The sequence below is a fragment of the Prenolepis imparis genome, unplaced genomic scaffold (assembly GCF_030444845.1).
Source record: "Prenolepis imparis isolate NDT839.2.m4 unplaced genomic scaffold, iyPreImpa1.0 SCAF_4, whole genome shotgun sequence".
Taxonomy (NCBI): Eukaryota; Metazoa; Arthropoda; class Insecta; order Hymenoptera; family Formicidae; genus Prenolepis; species Prenolepis imparis.
The window spans coordinates 14,082,586-14,095,808 of record NW_028141162.1 but is presented as its reverse complement, the minus strand read 5'-3'; the positions used below and the strand labels follow the sequence as shown (position 1 = coordinate 14,095,808).

General features: G+C 34.2%; 1 protein-coding gene across 1 annotated transcript in view; it reads left to right on the top strand.

Moving 5' to 3' along the window:
• The window catches only part of LOC145934932 (uncharacterized), a 469,524-nt gene that overhangs the window by 165,420 nt on the left and 290,881 nt on the right, over window positions 1-13,223 (top strand). The window contains exon 12 of the mRNA XM_083035847.1: window positions 11,002-11,040. The gene's annotated coding sequence lies outside the window, so the exon portion shown is untranslated. The remainder of the gene's footprint in view (window positions 1-11,001; window positions 11,041-13,223) is intronic.

Below are 13,223 nucleotides of genomic sequence, written 5' to 3'. Positions count from 1 at the left end.
GCGAAACAAGCGAGGCGTAATGAATCCGCAGTAGTAGAGCGTGTTTTAAGTCAGACAAGTAATATCCCTCGTCGCGCGACGCGCATCCGCTATTCGGTCCGAACTCGCAATACAATCGCGCGACGTGGAAGCTCGTGAATTGCAACCTCGCTGTTCCAGGCCAACCGTGTCGCTAATTCCGATCTTCTAAAACTTCGCCAAGCAGCCCGAAAAGTTGATGTCGGTATTTCGCAAAAACGAGGGGATCTGTTCTATCTTACAGTCGCTACGAGGCTTTCGTAAGCGCGACGTATTTTGCGGCAGAATAAACGTCATTTGCACAAGGAACTTTTATAAATGTTATAATCTATATACATCACGAAAATAAGATAACAATGCATATAGATTTAATACTTTAATTAATAAATTATGAATATCTTATTAATTTTTGACACAAAAAATAACACGAATATTTTATTTCTTTTGAAAAAGTTTGACATGTAAAAAATACTGTGCTATTTAAATATTAAATAGCATTATTACGCGCTTCGAAAATTGCAAATAATAAAATCCTATATGAGAAAAAAGTATAAAAACAGATATCCTCTATAGCAGAGAAAGTAATTTTACGGCATACTGTAGGTTCTCGTAGCGGAAATAAATCTCCGCGTAGAACAACGGGCCGTTTCGGGGGCGAACAAAAGGGCGCGATAAAAATCGTTTCATTCCGGACCGCCCGGTACCGGACGAATTTCGAAAATGTTTGTCAGCACACGGGGGTGCGCGCGTAGAATAGAATCTGCGGGTTTAATTCTTCACGCGCCGCTCGGAGATAAGCCGAGCGCAATTTAGAGACACAGCAGCCGATGTGCCGCGCGCACAAGCCGAAGTTTCATCGAATTAAACTTTCCGCCGGCTATAAGTTTCTAACACAGACAACGACGACGACGACGGGAGAATGTAGTCACTTATGGCAATCGCGCAAACGGGAAATCTGCATGTATATCACCTCATCGTGCCCTTATTCAAATTACGTGCGCGATTCAACTTTCTCCGCGGTGCTCACGTGATATCCGCGAGCGGCGATATGGGATTCCGAGTATTGTGAACTTCGTAAACATTGATCAACGAACCCCCGGGTTCCGTCCTGTCCCTGGAGAACGGCGAGAAGTGTACTCTTAGCACAGCTCCGGTCCGAATCTAATCAGAGAAACTCATGCCACTGTAAAATCCGATATAAGCAGCAAGCAGCGGTTCTGTCCCTCTCTCTTTCTCTTTCTCTCTCGCTCTTTCTCTGTCTCTCGCTTTAAGGCGTGAGCTGCCGCTTTTCCTGTAGAGAAGAAATTGTGGGATCAACGTCTTAATGTTGGATATCCTGCGGTTTTGTTACGGAGGGGAATGATGAGGATTTTCGGAACAATGCTGGCGTAATCGCTGACTCGCACCGGTTCGCGGTCTTAAGTGATAGAGAGCACTTGCTATTCATATGATAATATGATCTAACGACGACTATTAAGTACAGGAATTAATTGCATGCGTGTGCAATCAAGTAATATACCTATATAAGTTTTGAGGAGATTTGAGAATTGTTATATATTGTTAGAGATATCAAAAAGTTTACTTATAAGAAGTAGCTTAATTAGGCAAATAATATAATTTATGTGCATTTTAGGCGAATTTTGCAGAATTATAAGAGATATTTAATATTTCTTGATATTTTATCGATTTGGTCACTGCTTTCTTCTAATATAGTCAAATGTGACATTTCGATAGACATCTCAACATCTTTCAATATTTTTTAATTTTAAATTGATCTTTTTATTTTAAATTAATTTGAATTAATTTAACAAATGTTTTATTAAATATTTAACAATTGTGAAAAAAGAATAATTTTAAATTCGTATTTAATTGTCTAACATATTGACTATTAATATTGTTGTACTTATCAACGTTAGTTAACTATTAATTTAACATCAGTCACTAAATTTTGTGGTCAATTTCTACTTTCCTTTTGCAAGCAACTTTATTTTTGTTGATATTCCATTGCTCATTGCTTTCTTCTACTACAGACGGATGGCGCTAGGAATCTGAAGTGCATCCCAAAATTTCTTAAAAATGCATCTAAAAGATCTCGAAAGAGAATTTTTTATTTTTAAGTATGTGGAGAGAAATATATTTATCGAGCGCGGCATTTAATTCATTTATTATCGATAATTATTTACATTATTTGGAAAATAAAAGTTGTTGCGATTTCAGTACCCTGTAATCTGACAATGAGTTATCATGTGATGTATCATTGATTAACATTAATAGTATAATATTTGTTTATTAAATTGAAGAGATGATATTATATATTTTATCATTGCGTATTCGTTAATTTAAAAAAAAATTTGTTTATCATATAATGTGAAGTTATATATATAATAACATATTGGAGACAATATACAATATTTTCCTGTAAGAAATGGTAGGTGATTGACTTTACTTTTAATTGATAGAAATATATCGAATGTTGATATACTAATTTGTTGAAATCATGCCCTTTACCATCGAATGGGGAAAGGAGATAGAACAATAGGCGAATCTGCGAGAAACTATCATTTCTACTTCAGATAACGTAGTTACATATAGTAGATAAATATAATTTCTTTTCGTTTTCTTATAATTTATAAATTAAATTATGTTTCCTTCATATAAAGCTTCTTATGCAAAATAAGAAAGAAAGCATAGTTAAAAGTTAAGTTATTATATATAAAAAATGATACTGTAATGTATTAGACATTAGAGTTACTAAATTATTAAACATTGAAATTTAACAAAATTAAAAAAAATTATTTTGTTATGCAAAATTATTTAAGCAATATCATTTTGACGCGTTGGTATTATAAGAAATATTAGTTTTTATTTGCCACATTACATAATATTGCCATATTATTTATTATCTAAGTATTTTGTTTTATTATATATATATAGTGATCACGTTTCAGGATATATAGCGGCATTGTTAATATTTTGTAGAAGTTTTATTTAATCCCAGTAGATTTCGAACTTTGCAAGAATTTCAACCAACATGCAAACTTTGCGCTTACCATCATATTTTATATTATCGCTTCGGGGTAAACCAATCTAAATGTTGGTTTGCGTGAGCTTAATTCCATTTTCCGACCGTACCTATTAATAAAACTTCAATGTTGACTAAACCATTTTTTTTTAAACTTTGGCAGTAAAACTAAATATCCACAAGATTCAATATGTGATCTGTTATTGCGCGTTTCTTGTTTCTCTTTCTCAATATATAATAATTCTAATTATTTAAAGATTCAAAGATAGTTTCTCGTTGATCCAATTATATAAATAAATGGAAGATTGATTATACTTGTATATATTGAAAGATATAAAATTATAGTAGATCTTAAACTTTAAAAACTTTTAACGTATGTATATATGAATGCATATGCACAATTTTACTTTTTGATAAATTTATTGGTTTACGAAATGAATAACAAAAAGAGATTATTAAGATCATGCATTAAAAATACATACTCTTATGCACAATTTTATGTCTCTGCTTTTATAAATATTAAAAGTAAGTATTAAAATTATCAAAAGAGAGTATTAAAATATAAATATTAAAATTAATTTTTAAGAATAATAATTAAACAATTATTGAGACGTCAAAATGTAAAATGAGATACTACACAATTGTGTGGGATCGAAAAAGTGGTCCAATTTCCCGTTTCGAGGAATCGCGTTTCATTAATTATCAAGTCGATTTGTACGATTTGGCGTAATCGGTTTGAAATAAACGAATCGCATTCGATTACGTGGCGAATACATTTTATTGTACCACTTTGGTATGCACTTTTGGAGTTTTATCGATCGCGAACTACAATCAATACGGTTGCGGCGGTGAAGCGTTTACGTGGGCAGCGTTATCACCTTTGATTAAATCCATCCCCAAGCTGACGCTAATAGCGGATAGATCGCAGGTGGCGGTACAATAATATGCTGTATTTACAGAGCGCCCTGGGAATTAATTTGCCGCGTTACATCGGCCGAGCACATTTTAACCAACGATTAATTCCGGCAGACACTTGCTTGAGTCGCGCGGCCATGACACGCTATATTCTGATGCTGTGAATTGCGCCCGGCATAATTTCGACAGCGACATTAATTGAAATTAAATGTCTAGCGCGATCGCTCGCGTTCTCCGAACGCTGACGGCACAAGCGTTTCATCTTGGCGTGATAAAAGTCTTTAGTTCTTCAATAAAAATTGGCGAACAAAACTGAAAATCAAAGTTCTGTTTCTCAAAGTTTTTTTTCTATTTTCCTTTTTTTTTCTTCTCTTATTTCCAACACGTTAATATACATAAATGCCGAGGCAATTTATAATTGGATGAAAATTTTCAGAAATTAAAACTCTTATGGCAGATTATTCTTTTACTTCCATAAATTTTAAGAAATTTTAATAGTTTTAAAAGATTGTAACTTTATAATAATCTTATTATATCAAAGAGATATAATTATTTTCTCTCGTGGCGCTTAAGATATTAACCCTTCGAAGATGTCAAATATATTGTTCGCGTCATGGAAAAAGAAGAAGAAGAATGATCTCTCGGCTTATAGCGCATTAATGGTCTTTAACGAGCTTCTCAATTAGGGGCTAACCAATTAAGATCAGACGACGTTTAAATTCACTCGAGCGCGTCCACCGCCAGCGACGATGGCGGCACTATCAAGAGACAGTCCATAAGTTAACGCTCCATCTGCTCGGTCGCTTTTCGGCTTTCATGGAAGGAAATGAATAGGGCAAGGCTGGCAGTCGGCCAGACAGCAAGTAACTTATTATATCTGGCATTAAATTATTATAGAGCCGCGACCGACAATGGGCATGGCGGAGTGCATGGGAAACGATTAAATCGAACGATGGATCTGGACCGCCCCGGCAGGGCGCTAATGCGCACCGATTTCACGCGTGCAAACGCGCACGCGTGAGAAACGCGGACGCGGATTTGTGAGAGCCGCTAAATGCTGCACGGCGACGCGTTTTCTGGTGATTGTACCCTAAATGTATTCCGGAAGTCTCTCGATGGCGAAGTTAAATGATCCGGTAGAGAGAGAGAGGGAGAGAAAGAGAGAGCATGATGGAACACGCGGAAATCTAGACGTGATTTGCTAAAACCGCAGCTATTGCTGCATTGTAGCAAATATTAATTAATAGGATGAAAATCGATTTGTGCTACTGCATAGTTTCGTCTACAATTAAGTAGTTAAGTATTGATAACGAGAATTTGCGAAAATTGAAGTATTGGTCGTTAGGTATGGACTATTAAATAGAGGATTGTACAGAGTAATATGCGATATAGATGTAATTCATCTTATTCTATGCGAAATCGGAGAATAATTAAAATTATCTTTCAAATTTTATTTAATCTTTTTATCTATCATTTATATTTTTTGCGCACCTAAACTCTTTTATTTTAATGAGGCATATAAATTTCATCGCTATTCACATTTCGTTTAGAATAGAATTTTCTTTTTTTCTTTTTTTCTACAAAGAGCAACTTTTCGCACTTTATTAAAAAATCTCTATAAGCTCGGAAACGTAATAATAGATACCATATGTAATCTACACAATGCATGTGCACGCTATGTACGCAACATGGTATGGCCGTCCGACATTAATGTAAAACCCGGAATCATTCGAGAAATCTAGAAATTTGTCGGCGTCCGTAAGACGTTTTAATTACGGCAATTTAAATTCAATAATTTTGGTATTTTGCTCGGGCTGGCGGAGCCGCACAGCTGTTCCGCGAATTAGCATACTAAACTTTATCACCAACAGCTCGACAAAGACGTGCCAAGACGGCTGAACTAATTTCGAAGATAGAATAAAGTTGGAAACGCGGCCGCGCGCGTTCTTCGTTCCGACTCTGAAAGTGATAACTCGCTGGAATCGATACCGTCATTATTATTTAGTTTCGTAACTCTCGATCGAACGCGATACGATTCTCTTCTGAAGCGATCGATTGCACACTCGAGAGTAATTAGCTACGACGAAGTGTCAGGATTATAAATGCAAATTAGATACGCTAATTTTTTTCTTATATGAACCGATTTGAAATATATTATTTTTATTTTGGAAGCTACCAGATTTTTGACAATAATTATTTAATTAATGTTTAAAGTTTAATTCTTTATTAATCGTGCAATCAAAGTATTGGCATTTTGCAATAACATTATGAAGAACATATTAAAAAAGAAAAAATTAAAGGAAATCTAAATGGACAGATTATTCTCGCATTCATAATAGAATAGCTGCACACAAAAGCTGCTATGAAAGTTTAATATTACATTTTAGCATATATATAAAATTAATAATCTTTTATATTCATATATTTTAAAATAATATCAAGAAATAATTTCAACTTGAGTTTGTAAAATAAGAGAATTCCATTTTTACACTCTTTCCGTCTAGGCATTAAAAAGACATTTCAGGTAGAGCATAAAGAAGGAAATTATTTAACTTTCTTTTTTTAAATTTTGCATTTTATTTAATTATATTTTACATATATTTTTAAACAAGAAAATCAATTGAAAAAAAGCTAATGTTATTACAGAATTTATAACGATGTTTCAAATCAAAATTCATGCTAGTTTAGTTACGAAATTTTCTTTTTTAATCGATTTTTCTTCATTTCATATTTTATCTTATTTTGTGTTCATCTCATTGCGCTCCTTCTTTTTTTTTTACCGTAAAAGGATCACGAATATTTTTTTCAAAATATCGGTTGAGATTAAGGCTTTGTAAGAAATTTATAAGACAGTAAAAATATTTTCTTTTTAATTAAATACTTTCGTGTTACTTAATAAAGACTAGTTCTCTTTAATTGTGAAGATTTGTGAAAATCTTCCGGGATATATAAAGAGTTGAAGCTTCAAAAGAAAAACCGAAAGCTCCAAGACTTTTCATTAAATTATTATTAATTTCTAAATAGATACGTGCGCGTAGAAGAAGGAAGACATCAATATATTTATCAAGTTTCAATACATTCCTTTCAATATCGAGTACATCATCGATAGTTTTTGTTGACGCCAATGTCGATATCAGGTATCGGTGCTTCGTCTCGGTACAACAGCAATCCTAGTGGTCCGCTTGAAATGGGACTCATGCTGGCGCACCCGTTTTTATCGTCATTACGGTGAACATAATTTTTCGTATATCCACGACGGAAGCAGTAAGATGCTTCTGTATTTCTGGCGTCGAGCTTGGCGGTGACTAAAGGGAGCGAGGGAGAAAGTTAGAGGGGAAAAAGAGAGAAAAGAAAGAGAACGAAAAGAGTCAGAAATTTGTATTCAATTTCAGCGGGACTGTTTTGTTTTACTCGATTTCTCCGCATACATTACGCGAGACGTGCGCGGCTTTTCAAGCGATCTTTTATATTATCAATGCAGCTTTACCAGCTGCAAGAGGTACAGAGAGTACATGCGCGAGATTCTTAGTCGACCGCGCGTAATAAGAGGCACGTGAAGGAGACTTTGTTGTCCTCGTCCTGATGGAACCCGAAGCCGTGATGCCCGCGAGAGAAAATGCGAGAGAGAGAGAGAGAGACACTAAGAAAGGCAAAGGCATAATTAAAATGTATGTACTAGCCAAGAAACGTAGGGGTATGCAAGAAAAGAGAGAGAAAGAGAGAGGATTCTTAATGCATTTCAAAGTCTTATTATTCTAATGTGTCCATGTGACCAGGTCGAGCTTTAGTCGCGGGAAAGGAGAAATGCAAAAATTGCAAAATTTATTTAGAAAACTCTGCACGACTCACAAGCTGTAATTTGCTTCTGAAATCGAATTAGCTGAAGCACTGAATACAGGTATATAAAGATAATTCGAAAATGTGTCAGATAGTTGAGGAATTTCTATGTATATACAGTGTGAATAAAAATGTTCTACTAATCTGGAATGAACAAGTAGAATGAATTTAACTTTTCGCTGCTCCACACATATATATATTCTTTTTTTCTCAGATATTTTATATACTGTTCATACGTTGCATATGGCATACGGATGCAAATTAATGTTACGCGAGTAGCACAATTTGCCGTGTGATGCGATAATCTATGTGCAATGCCATCAAAGTCATATTATGAGTAAATAAAAAATAAAACATACATACATCCAAAGAGAGAAAGAGAGAGAAAGAGAGATTTATATACAGTCCTCCGGGAAACGTCGCGATGCATACATGTGTCAATATAACGGTACGGTTTTGCGTGAAACTTTATCTGCCGTGCACAGTTTTATCGCGCGATGCAATTAATTTTGTCGCTATAACACAACCAGCAGAGTGTTACTCTTGTCACACATCGATATTTGTTGTCTCTCGATCTATATTACTTTTTACATTATGGGATTAGTATTGTATTTATGATCTTTAGTGCTAGTTGTCTTTTAACAGTATATCTTTCATAAAAATTTAAAACTGTAGTATATTTCTGTTTTAATGGCAATTATTAATTTCCAATTGGATATGTTAAAAGCAACATTATTGAAACGAATGTTTATTCCGGTATTTTTTGCTACACGTCAGACTTGTTAATGATGATTTATTTTTAAAATATGCCAGATATGATTGCAGGAAAGCATTCAATTGAACTCAGTTTCTCGAGACAGTGATCTATGGAAAAGGTAATTTTCTGGTGACAGTTACTGCTACACGTCGCTTCTCCGTTTGTTTCAAATCCACTTTAGATTTTTATATCACAGAATATAGGGCACTATGGTAAAAATAGGTGAACTTACGATTTTATAGTGAAGAAAGGTTAAGTTATTATTGATTCGGAATCTTTACGGTATTCGGTAATACAGGGCACATATTTTTTTGTCGAACAGTATATTATCTCTTTCCTTAGCAAACAATAATAAATTTTAAGTTTTAGGAATGCGCAAGTAAATAATACAACTTTCTATACTTCAATTACTTTTAATCGAATTTTATTTTTTTTTGTCACACAGAATCTTAAAATTTAGTTATACAAAATATTATATATAAAAAAAAGAATAAACGCTTGAAATTATTTTTGCATTTTCACACTTAAAATAAACCAGTCGATTGTTCTTCTTGGACGCGTATGTAACGTAACGTTATTTGCATTCGCTCTCGGGTGTGTGTATGAAGGTGTCAGCACGAATTCTGTGGCAATTGTGCATGAGCTTCGGTATATAATTGGGATGAATATTGAGAAGTTGGCGGTGAAGTTGCGAGTAAACTTGGATGCCTCGAGGCGACCTCGCTGCTTGAGAGCAGAGACGTGTTGCGGACAGCTCTCCTCGCCGTTTCTCTCCCCGTCTGGCCCACCTTATTCACCTATCGCTGCCACCTCGCCTGCAAAACTGTACGAATATTCTCGATTATCCGGCGCTGTGACGATGTCTCGTTCCCAGCGTCGCAGTCGGGCTTCCGTTTCCGATTCGCACGCGGAGAGAAAAAGCTGCTCGAAAAGGGAGGGATAACAACGGAGCGTGGATATTAAATACGAAGGAAAAATAGCGCGAGAACACGAGGGCGAATTGAAAGGAAAGATTTTCTTCGAAAGACATATTGTTGATCTCTCGCGCTTTTACAACAAATATTCACCGCGATAAATTTGACATTGCATGATTGTTATTTTGTAAAAGCTGTATAATTATAGTTATAACTCTAAGTACAATTAATATTATATGATTTTGATCATGAGGAGAAACTCATATTAGCAATTATTTCTATATTAATTTTTTTTCGTCCGAACGAATTCTCTTTTTTTCAGTAATATTAAAACAACGATTCCTTTTTTCGTGTCATTTCATCGTCAAGAATTTCCGGGCGTCAAGAACCTATCGCTTCGCATCGGGCGAAATCATTATGTATTACGCGCGATCATTACATCCCCGAAAAGTTCAGAAACGGTCTTGCTGCTTGAAAGCAGAGACATGTTGCGGATAGCTACCACTCCGTTCTCCTCTCCTTAACCACGTTATTCGGCTATCGGAGTTTCCGTGCAAAACTATGCGAATATTCCCGATCATCCCACCGTCCTGATGGAATTCGTGCGCTTGGTACGCGCTGGCGAAATATATCCGGCCGGATATCACGCCGAAGAAGAATCGGCGATCGGGCAGCGCCGCCGCAGTCGATCGGATTAAAAAAGAAAAAGACTTGTAGCCATAAACCCGTTTTTGCTTTTGCTTTATAAAATTTATGGATAAATTGTTTTTTTTTAATTATATCATCGCATATTATGGATAAAATATCTTTAATCTTTATATCAAGCGATGTGGTAGCATCGCGATGTCAAGTACAATAAAAAAGTAATTATCCATGTAATTATAAATATTTCATAAAGCGTTAAATATATAGTTGGTATAAATTAATGTTTCAGAATGACAACATATCGGCTGACATATGACGCGCTGTTATTATGTGCGCAAGGCTGTTACGTGTTGTCATTCGCGCAACAAGACTCGAGCTGCTCCGTGTATCGCCTCTCGAAATGCGATCATTCTCTGCGAACAATTAGTGATCAGTGTTTTGCACGATTAATTAATTCCACAATTAAATTAAAGATTTGTAAACATATCAAAGCGGGGCAAAATATTTGTTTACCAAAATAAATAATTTTGCGCGATTTATTTGTTCAAAGTAAAAATCGAAGCGATAAGAAATGTTCATTTTATCAAAAGCAATAATAAATTTTCATTTAATTACAACATATTTACAAACGATCATATATTCTTTTAACACACACACACACACACATATATATATATATATATATATATACATATATATGTATATATACATATATATGTATATAATAAAAATATCTAGAGAAAAAAAGACAAAATTTATAAAATTACTCTATAAAATATTTTTTATTATTATACATATTGAATATAAAATTCAATACGTACAATAATAATTGTTTTAATTAATTATTTAATTATTTTAGTGTTATATTTGTATTTTATATTTGTATGTTACAGATCAATATAACTTCAGTGCAGTTAACTCCGCATCGATCGGTGAGTGATAAATTTCGATTTTATGATAAAAAACGCCAAATATATAAAGTATGTTTAAAGTTTTTTTAGACTTTTATTTGTTGTATATGCAAATTCGGATACTTTTTTGTGTATTTGGCGTTTTTTAGCTTCTTTTTTAAAAAGGTTCTTTTATTTATTTATTTAATGAAAGAAGATAATACTGTTGTGCGTGATTGTTGAGATAAGCTTGCGTTCTCCTTCATTTTGCATATTTTTTCCTCTTTTTTTCTCTCTTTTTATCTTCTTTCATATTTTCACAGCTTTCGACAAAGCTGACTTTGACGTCGAAATATATCGCATCCCGTTTGACCATGACGGCATTCACGTAACACTCGCCAACGTCCAAGCGAACAAAATTCCGAAAAAAATCAGAATATCTCTCAAAGTCTCTTACTAACCGAATCTCGCGCTAACATTTTGTTCTGATAAAGTCTTTTTAACCCAAATTATCAAAAATTTTCTTTTTTACTTACTCTATTGCAAAATAAAAGAAACAAGGAATGTTTATCGAGTGGAACAAATAAATCGCTCGAATCACGAAAAATGACGAAATTTTCTTTTATAAGAAATTCTTTTTGACCGACATTTTTTCTCTTAATAGTATCTCTAATAATCTATTAAATTATTGTTTGTTTTTTAAATATCTCGCATATAATATGCGTATGAAGCTAATTAAATTATATGAAGGAACGATTTTGGTGCGGGAGATGAAGGAGGGGAGAAAGCGTGTAGTCGACAGCGATTGTTGCATTATTAACTTTACGCGCGGCTGTTTCTTCGCTGAGCCTCCTCGTGGCTACGTAGCTTCTACCGAGAGTTTCGCGAGCGCGTCTTTCTGCTTCCGTTTAATGCGAATATAAAGCTCAAGTCCTGCGTATGATCGTTATGAAAATCCACAGCGGCGGAGTCCCCCGTAATTCAATGCAGAACCAAGTCTCGGCGACAAGACACGCCTCGCGTGTTCTAATTTTATACCTTTCAACATCAAAAACATCAACATCGAATTCTTTACGGGATATTATTTTTACAGCCGCCACTCGCTGCAGTTTCCGATTTTTATCCACACTTTTTCCTTTACACATTCCTTTTGATAGTATTTACAGGAAATTTTCACTTATAAGCGACCTGGTCCTTTATTCATTAAATACTATCGAGAGATCATAACGCTTTATGTTCTCTCGCAGATATGATGTTTTAAATGTTGAATTTTGAAATATATTTTCGCGTGCCTCAACGTTCCACAATCGGATCGTATTTATTTTAGTTCATCTTTCGAAATTTGCTGACGCTCTGAAAATCTCGACGCTCAGCGTAATAAAGGAAGATCTTCGTACGAAACATTATTATTTGGGGGCTACTGGCTTGCGCAGAGGCTAACGACTACATTAAGTTACCATGTTACGTCTCGTGACAGCCGCTTTTCATATCTCTGCCGTCAGGAACGCGCCCTCACGTCTCATAATAGATATAATTCACTGAATAAGTATATGTAAATTATATAATCGAATACGATGTCGTGTCTCTTTCATATGGAAGACATATCAAACATATTTCAATCCTACGCATCGCTTAACATCGTTATAATAAAAATCATAATGCGAATATTTAATTGTGTTATAATATGTAAATGTATATATTTATATATTACAACACAACAATTATATATATTTATATATTTATAACGTAATACATTTACTCTTTTATATTAACAGTTATGATAAAATTCCACATATAGAGAGATATTTCAAATTTTGATACATATTTATTATTATCTATTTTGAAAATGGGATATATTTTTCTCTCTTATAATATAAATAAGATACATTAGACTTATATTTGTGCATTTTATTTAAACAGCTTGTCTTTTCTTTTTAAAACTTGACTGTCTCTCATTTTTTTTAAAATTTGACCTGTTATTTTTTAAATTGAAGAGATCGTTTTTCCTCACTTAAATAAAATTTTACGTGAGATAATACATTCATTCAACTAATAGTACATTTCCCAAGTGATCATGTTTTAGTCTTGATCGAGAAAGCATTTTTCCAAAATAGATAGACAAAGAGTTATAAATAAAAATTCTATAGAAAATACCCGCCGCGTTGGATTATTATAAGGGAATTTCTCGATAGATTAGTTTCATCGTTCGCGCACGTTATGGAACG